Below are 9,613 nucleotides of genomic sequence, written 5' to 3'. Positions count from 1 at the left end.
TCTCCAAACGTTGCCCTCAGGGAGGTGCAACCTTAATTATATCCACCCTTCATCTGGGTGTAAACTATTACTGGACAATTTTAAAATCATGGCCGAGTCTTTGTTCAAGAGAAATGACAATCAATATTTCCCAAAAAAAAAAATATTATGATATGTAAATATCACTTTGTATTTTGCTTCACATGTGGGAGTAGCAAATGTATGTTGCTTTTTACTGAGCCATGAAATGCATGGGTACCTAAGTAGAAATCACTTCCACTCATTCATTGTCAAGTGTTGATGTTATTAGTCCAATCCAAGTCATTAAACACTTACAAGTGATCTGTAGTGCGTTAGGTTAGAATAGTCCTAAATTGGAGGCCCCCTTGAGGTACCTAAGGATTCTCTTAACTGCCTTCCAATTGGTTGTTGTCCCTAGGCTTTGCATGATTTTGCTATATGGAGAGGTGGCATGTTGTATGCCTAGTCTAGTGTTACAAAGATATGTTAGACTCCCAACTAATTAGTCATAGTAGGGAGCAACATCAAAAGGTTCTCCTAAATTTTATGTTGATTAATTTGCTATTCTACTTCATAGGTGTACCCATGGGCTTAATATTGTCCATATTGGATCTAGTGAGTAAACTTTGTCCATATTGGATCTATTGAGTAAACTTTGTTGGAGATGGATGCACCTTCCTATTTCTTGAATTGTATCTCTAAGTAGTATTGCAACAACACTAATTCAATTATATTAGACTCTATTTGTAGTTGCATTTGAAGGTAGAAATTCGATTCTCTTCATTTTGAGTGATGAGTAAGTCACCTACATATAGAATGTTAAAATTTTTGCATGTATACATATAAGGTAGCTTCATTGTGCCTATTTTCAAAACCTTTATTGTGAAGAATAAGTAAACCCTAGATATACTTGATTTATTGGAGATGAATCTTATTGTTTGAATTGTATCTCTAGGTAATATTGTAGCAACCCTAATTCAATCATGTCAAGCTCTCTTTCTAGTTGCATTTTGAAGACGAAAATTCGATCATGTTTCTTATGATGAGTAAGTCAATGACATACAAAACAATAATGATCACACACGCACGCACACACACGCACACACGCACACACACACACGCACGCATAGTTGCTTGACAAAAATAACTTTCCATAAGAGATTTTTCCAATTTTTTTGACCCATTTAGTTTCCATAGCTTTTTTATTAGGTGGTAGATCCACTAGTTTAATGTTATATAGGATTAGTGTGGATTATTCATCCAAAACAACTTTTCAATTTTTGTTTACTAAAGCTTTGACCACATTCATGGGTCTTTCATATTTAGCATATTTATCATGGGTGCAAGAAGTGTCTAGTTGTTATGTGGCCTACTTCTTGATAAAATCCTTGCAAGTAGTGGTTGATCCATTGTTAAGCTACACACGTGATATGCATGACTCATATGAAACTCCTATTTGATTCTCAAAGCCATCTCCTTTGCAATGTCCCGATTACTCACTCCAATTCAATAATTTAGTATTGGTCCTTATGAGAGACATATTCCTTATTTTAAGATTGAGTTGAATTTAGTTCGGACAGGTTAGATTTTGGCTATTGCATCATTATTTGGGCATTTATTTCAAGCAATGTGATGGAGGTATTGCTTTGTATCAAACAAAGCATGTGGATATATTATTGCAAAAATTTGGCCTTGAGGCCTAAAAGCCTAGTGCTACTCCTGGAGACAAGTTTGAAGTTGAGTCTTCATGAGGATTTTGACTAGTTGGTTGTTATGACATTTGTGTATCCACAAGTGGTTTTTGCCTCATTCTTGGCAACTCATGCATATCATGGTTGAGCAAGAAGCAACCTAGTGTGGCTACTTATGGTTGTGAAGCTAATTATAGGAAAACTTTTACGCTATGATTGAGCGTATTTGGCTCAGACACCTTTTGGTTGATTTGGGTGTTAGAGCACATTAGCAGTTGCACAAAATCCAATGTTCCATACACATACTAAGCACATAAAGGTGCACTATCAGTATGTCAAAGGAGAGACTCACTGCAAGAGAGATTATCTTGGCCTATGTGCCAAAATAGGACAACCTTGCATATCTTTTTACAAAGTCTTTGCCTTGTGAGAGAAGTTCAAGGCTTTCACACAAATTTGGGCTTACTTTCCTTTACATATTGATCCAATCCATTGGGCTTAGCACTTCCCTATATATGATTGCTAGCTCTTGTTCATAGTATCACTCCCAAGGAAGATTCGCTACCATAAAATTTTTCCCCCTAACCCTATATTTATGTCTAATCACATTAGGGCATACTTAGTCTTGTAAACCTTCTCTTTGCATACCTCTCAATACACTTTGAGTTGTGCTCTCTCAAGCTTCCTCTTCTTTTAGCTATGTACTTGCATTCTTGCAACCCCAAATCCAACATATCCCTACAAGCTACTCCTAAAAGCACCATATAACTTAAGAGTGGCTCAATAAAACACAAAAATTGTGCCAAATTGGGAATGTCTGGAAAATCTTGAGTCAAGTGGATCTTCACCCAAGTTTATCTAAACATGAGGTAGAGAAGGTGGATTGAAACATTGCAAGGGTGATTTTGAGATCATATATAATCTAGGAAAGGACAATATCATGGCAAATGCCTTAAGTTGAAAAGCATTCCTCAACAGTATTGCTAAGCATCAAGCCATTTCTCAAGGTAAGGAATATGAAATGCTTTTGGCCAAAGTACTTCAAGGTGGTAGTTCTAACAAGGAACAAACCAACATAAAGCACTATCATGCAAGAAATGGCTGTATGTATTGCCAAGATCACCTTTGTGTTCCAAAGGACAAGAGGTAAAGGAAAAAATCTTATGTGAGACTCATAAAAACCCAAATACTAGACATCCAGGGTATGTCAAGACTCTTAATGCATTTTTCAAAATGGGCAGACTTCCTATGGAGGAGGACTTCTGCAGATGGTTTGAATCAACGTATCAAAGGAAAGCTGACTTGCTGCAGTATGGAAATCCTAGGTTCAGGGGCTGAACATGATTGGAATTTGGCTTTTGCAATGGGATACAGGGGTAATCTTGTGCATACCCTCGCCTAGTCATCTACCTTCTCACCCAATGGGTTCCTTTCCCACGAGTATCTGGTCGAGGTGGAGTTCTGTGCTTCGTTGCTGTGGCTTGTTGATGAGGTGGCCTCGATTGTCGACACACTTGGTAAAGTCCTGTATTCCCTTAAACTGGCTACTGTCTGGGGCCTGCTTAAGTTCACTAGTCATGCTTGTGTTCTCTTGGACAGGAGAAATGAACCCCTAGAGTTCTTATAGTTGCAGGTTAATGGAGACATGGACATGGTCCTCAGCATTTCCTAATGCATGTTATTTGTGCAAAGATAATGGTCACTTTGCAGCATGCAATTGTCCTTCGAAGTCTAGGACTTCTCCCTCCACTCATCCAACTGAAGGGTCTAAGGGTGGTGGAATTGCTGAGGGAGAAAAAAATAAGAATGATGGGCATGATATGGAGAACCCCTTGCAAAAGAAAGATCGTCAAAAAGATCCTGCCTCGGACAAGCTCAAAGGTAAGGAATCAATGAAAAACCCGCTCGCTCAAGATACTAAAACCTCTCTGTATGCCAACAAGAGTTCAATGGTGCAATTGAATAAACAAGCACGCAAGTTCAACAAAGAAAATGTTGATCCCAGGGTGGTCGGTGGCAAGACCAACATTAAGAAGGCCAACATGAAGCCATCAATTAAGCAACTCGCTAGAAACCCACTAGTTGATCAGAATTATTTCGCTTCTATTAAAGACCATGAGATGTTGATTGAACCATCTACATTGTAATGAGTGATCCTCCCTTTCAACAAAACTGCAGTTCTGCTCGTGGAATGTGAGGGGTTGTGGGTCTGATCTGAGAAAGCAAGTGATCTATGGTTTGCTGAGAAGATATAAGTCCCATATTCTTGCTTTGTAGGAAATTAAGCTAGATTGGGAGGTTTGTTCTTTTATGATTTCTGGATACGCTACCTTCTTTGACATGGTCAATAAGGGCAAGGGTGGCACAATGCTATTGTCAAGGATGATTTGAATCCTACCTTTGTCTTTGCAAGGGGTGATTGTAGCGTTGTAGCTGGAGCCTCAGTCAGAGTATGGCAGGAAGAATTATTAGTATGTTCGGTGTATGCCTCCAACTGTTCTGTTGGAAGGACCATACATTGGCAATTCCTCTCTCAGCAAGTTCAAGGCTCCAATGCGATCATTGGCGGTGACTGGAATATGAGATGCAGAGACCGCTCCCATGGAAGTGGATCAATGTTGCTAGAAGAAAGAGATGCATGGGATCATTTCAGCATGACATGTGAATTGGAAGACTTAGCAGTGATGTCGAGCAAAGAGGATAACCTTAAATGCCATGTGGGTCCCACATGAAGAGGATGCATGTTTGATAGGTTATATGTTACTAATGGTGCTTGGTGGATGAATGTAGGATCGACGTATAGAAGATTATGGAAGAAATAGCTGCTTCAGATCATCTGCCCATTTTGATAGCATTTAGGATTATCCTCCCCTCTAGAAGTCAAAATGGTCCAACCTCTTTCTGATTTGATGTCTCCGTTTTAGAGGATAGCTCCTTCGTCCACAGGCTGGGCTAGGGAGTGGGAAAGGGCTAGAGATCCCTTTGTCACACCCGATTATACAGATGGATGAAATGCCAGAATGCAATCACTGCACAGCGACTAAGGAGTATGGGAAACTCCAAGCAGCTTATAGAAGGAGAGCCCGAGAGCTGGTCTGTATGGCGAGATCAAATATTCTTGCTGCTTTATCTCTCTAGCCACACGATGACATACTTCAGATGTGCCTAAAAGATATTGAGGAGTTCATTAGGGTGCAAGAGGATGAGGCTATCAAGGCTACTAAAGTACATCTAAGAGGCATGTGGTGGGAAGTGCTCGATGATGGACCCAACAAGTTCTGAAGGCTGAAGGAGAAGCAGAAAAAGGAAACCATAGTATGCATTGAGGACAAGGAGGGATCTCTGGTCTATGATCAGACTTCGTAGTCAAAGTAATCAAGGGTCATCTAGCCTTCATTGTTGGCAATGATCCCCTACATATTCCCAATAATCCGTAAGGCCCAAGATCACAGTAAAGTGTCTAATTGGCAGCCTTTGACTCTTTTCAACTTCTCTTACAAGGTGTTTGCTAAAGCCCTTGCTCTGAGAGTGAAGCAGTTGTTTGTTAAGGCAATTCATCCCAAACAATATGGCTTTGTACATGGTGGATGCATTCATGATGCTGTCTTAAACTTGATCTTTTCCATGGTTATGCTATGAGCAATCAGGTTGATTTTATTCTTATTAGTATGGACTAGGACAAAGCTTATGATCGAGTTAGCTAGCATTCATTTTGGTTGTAATGGTGGCCATGAATTTCGGGCCAATTTACATTAGCAAGGTAGCTACACACTCTTCAAGGAGGCGGTTGATCCCATTAACATAAATGGAGTCTTCTCTTCCCCCTTTGCTCTTCATAGATCTATCAAACAAGGGTGCCCACTTGCTCCCCCCCTCTTTGCCCTAACAACACATACATTGCTGCGTAAGATAGACAAATGCATTCACGATGCCTCCATTCAAGCATTGCCTTTACCTAATGTTTCTCAATTTGCTGTGCAATTCTTTGTAGATGACAATGCATCAATCTAGAGCTCAGAAGCCTTCAGTCTGCAAGTTGTTACAGATTTATTTTGGGTTCTTTGTACTTTTTGCTTCTAAAATTAATCAAACTAAAATTGAATTTTTTTACTTGTCTTGGAAAGAGCCGGTTGATTGGGTCATGGAGCTTGGCTTCAAGGCGATGGAGTCTGGGGGGGGCTTGTCAAATATCTAGGTGCTCCAATAGGTATAGGGGTATCTATGAAGTAGTGGTTTGATTGGTTCTTTGATAAATCTCAGAACAAAATGCAAAAATGGTTTGGTTTCCCCTTTTCCTTCTCGAGAAAGATGACTATCATTAAAGCAATGATGGCATCAACGGTTGTGTATGTTGCATCAATGCTGCCCTTCAGTCAATCTTCCTGGGAGAAGGTTGGAAAAGTTTATAGGGACTTCATATGGGCACACATGGATTGCAAGTCTTTGGCTCCCATTGGGTAGAGCACCCTCATGGAGGATAGAGCACTTGGAGACGCGGGTGTAGAGAGTATGACTTGGAAGTCTCCGTCCCAAATTATGTCACGGCTAAGAAGGTTCAATGGTAGTCACGGTCATCCTCCATCACTGGAATGAGTCGGTGTGGGTTAATGCGGATTGGCAAGACGTTCTTGCTTGTCCACACATTAAGATTAAGATTCCACAATCTAAAATTGCACAAGCTATGGTTTCTTCGTGGAAGAAGGTGATTGGTAATGCCACATGGAGTCCTAGGAATTCAAGGGTTGGGGACTCTTCTTTGTGCATCTAGCTTTCTCCCTACACCTTTGATCCTAAGTTTGCCCTACTTCACCACTTCCCAAAGATCTAAGGAGCTTCACAAGAAGGGGATACCTACTTGGCTATACGTTTAGGATACTCATAATTCCCAATGGTTGCAGATAGACATGATGGCTGACAAATCTGGACCTGACCAAGAGAAAATGAATTGCCTTGCCTCTCAACAAATTTATCTTGGAGAAAAGAAGATTGGCCTACCTCTATTGTGAAGAGGGATGACATTGTTCTAAAGGATTATTTGGCTAACCCATCAGGCAAGCATCTTTGGTATTATAGCTCACAACACGACTATCGACCCACCTCCCCTACTCTATTGATGAACATTCAATCCAAATGGGAAAAAATTTTCCAACGGTTGGCAAGGATTCCCACTAGAAAAAAAGATTCAATGGGGCTTTGGAAGGGGACGCCAACTTTTAGATATAATGTTTTGAGATGGTAGACTATATTGAAGCAGTTGCCTCCAAGGGCTAGGCTCTCCAAGAGAACCAAAGTTATGTCCCTTTTGTGGTTGCGCTAAGGACGGGGGAATGCATATGTTTTGGAAATGCATTCATGTTGCTACATTGTGGAGGACCATCAAGAGGTGGCTTAAAGAAGTGAACTTACTTGACACTTTCAGTGCTACAATTGCCCTTTTCGGTGACCAAACTAAAATGGATAACAACACCTAGCACCTTATGAGTCTATTATGTGCCATTGCCTTGAGGTTTGTTTGGTCTAACAAGAATGTCATAATCTTTAGAATGCAATTTGCGCAAAAGCCTGATTGTAGTCTTAGGAAATTCAAACAAGAGGTGGTGACGTTGAAAGCTCAAAATTTGAATATTTAGGTTGTTTCATAGAAAGTTGAATGTGAGGCATGAGCCTCACCACATCTTTTGATGTGGTAACTATTTACTTACTTGTATCTTAATATGATGCACATTACAAAAACAGAGGAGATTGTACATTGTAATTCCTTGGTGCTTTACACAAGTTCTATAGTCTCTAAATTCATTGCAAATCAAAGTAACAATACTCTTGTATACAAGCTCTCTCTCTCTCTCTCTCTCTCTCTCTCTCTCTCTCTCTCTCTCTCTCTCTCTCTCTCTCTCTCTCTCTCTCTCTCTCTCTCTCTCATATCAAGTATCTAAGTATTGCACATGATGATGATGTCCTGATCCTATATCTTTTTCTATTCATGCATGGTTCGGCATTCAATGGATGTGATTATAGGGCTAGACGAAACTAAGGAAACTAAGACGATGTGCTTATTCACCTAAACAAACCCAAGGGAAGTAAGATGATGTGCTTATAAAGTAGACTGAAAGTAAGGGGAACTAAGACTCACAATTTTATTATTATTTTGACATATCCCTTTTACAATATGTTTCTCTTTTCCCCTCTTAAATGTGTAGCTTCAAGACATTCCACCGCCTATGAAAACATATGCTAAGAGAATATAGCATGCAATTAGTCAATGTGTTTGGTCTAAGCGTTGGGCAATTAACAATTTTGCAACTTTTTTGCATTCTCCAAAGGATAGATGCATGTGTAAAAGAACACATCCTCTCAACACCATATGTCTTCTTAATCTTAAGTCATTCAAAAAAATGATTGGGGCATGAGAATGCTAATTAGCTTTGCACATTTTTGTCTTATTCTCAATATATGTTTTATACCATGTGAGTCTAAATGATACTATCTATAGCATCAAATGATTTAGCCTCATTCACATTGCTTATGTGGCAAGAAACTTTGAAAGCTCCTTATCTTGAATATGTCCAAGCCTTCATGATACTTTATTATTATCATAATGCTCTCCTTAGAATATATATGGCCTTTTTAGAATTGCTTGAAGTTCCTAGTAAGGAACATAATAAAGCTTTGAGTACTTCACTTTTTGTTTGATGACAAAAATGAACAAAGCTTGTGTGTTAATTAAAAGTATATGTGATTTGGAGTATTTTAGGATTGAACATACACTTTTAACCTTGCAAGATCACATTAATTCCAAGCCTAATCACACCTAGCACATCATATTCAACAATCTCCAAATATGATGTGCGCGCCTTCTGTGCTGTGCTAAGTTTACATGTGTGCACATCATAGACTTTACATGTGTGCGCGCCTTCTGTGCTGTGCTAAGTTTCACAGGTCAAGTATTTTCAAGGTGGTTTTTGGCCAAAACATGTAGCTTCAGCTAAGTTTCACAGGTTGGCACAACATTTTTTGATTGGATGATGCAGAAGGTATAGCAGAGCCGGATCCATTCTATGCGGGCTGCAAAGACAATTCATATGGGATAGGAAATCGAAGCAACTCTTCTCTCGTACAAATCTCATACCAAAGAAACCCATCGAGAAAGATGCAGAAGCCCTACTAAAGCAAAGCAACAATTTTACGAAAAATGATACAATATTATCAGTTTGGCTAAAGATTTCTTGGCTGGTCAATGGATATCGTACCAATGAATCTCTCTCCACTCAAGGCACCAACACTGGATATAACTAAGGCTATGAGCAATTGACTGACCCACCCAACTGCTTGCTAGCAACGATGGATTGTCACTGTCCCTGAGCACAATTAGCTAACAAAATCACAAACTACTTTTTGAAATAGGGAACTATTTAAACATATATCGGCTATTTTCATATTCCGAATCGACCTTGTAGGTTACAGAATTACACCACCATATCCAAATCAGCTGTTAGAGTTACCATTGGATTAAGAAAGGCTTGAATTAATTTCGTCCAAAGCATTTAACTTTGTATTCACCTCGAATGTTCTGCATATCTGATGTAACTAGCTTGCATTTGACCAGCCACAACATAGGGCAATGGCGATATCTTGATCAACTAAAGATTACAGCCCTTAAAATTTGAAGATTGCAAAACCCTTCAAAGAGGTTTCTACCCCTCCCCATAAGGGCAAAAGCAGATATTGACCTTCAAATGGACTGTCACAAGATAATTTCCCTCTTGCTCTTCCAAAAAGTACATGTTACAATAATGTGATACACTAAAATTATCATGATATTCTAAGCTACCCTTGCACATTCGAAGGCTGATCAACTTCTTCAGATAAATGAGGAGGTTTGGCGCAAACTGTGACAACTAAAATTAAGCACATACGAAATTTGA

Source organism: Lygodium microphyllum, chromosome 2 (assembly GCF_053477565.2).
Source record: "Lygodium microphyllum isolate KBCC chromosome 2, Lygodium_microphyllum_v1.1.10, whole genome shotgun sequence".
Classification (NCBI taxonomy): Eukaryota; Viridiplantae; Streptophyta; class Polypodiopsida; order Schizaeales; family Lygodiaceae; genus Lygodium; species Lygodium microphyllum.
Note: the sequence above shows the minus strand (reverse complement) of the source record.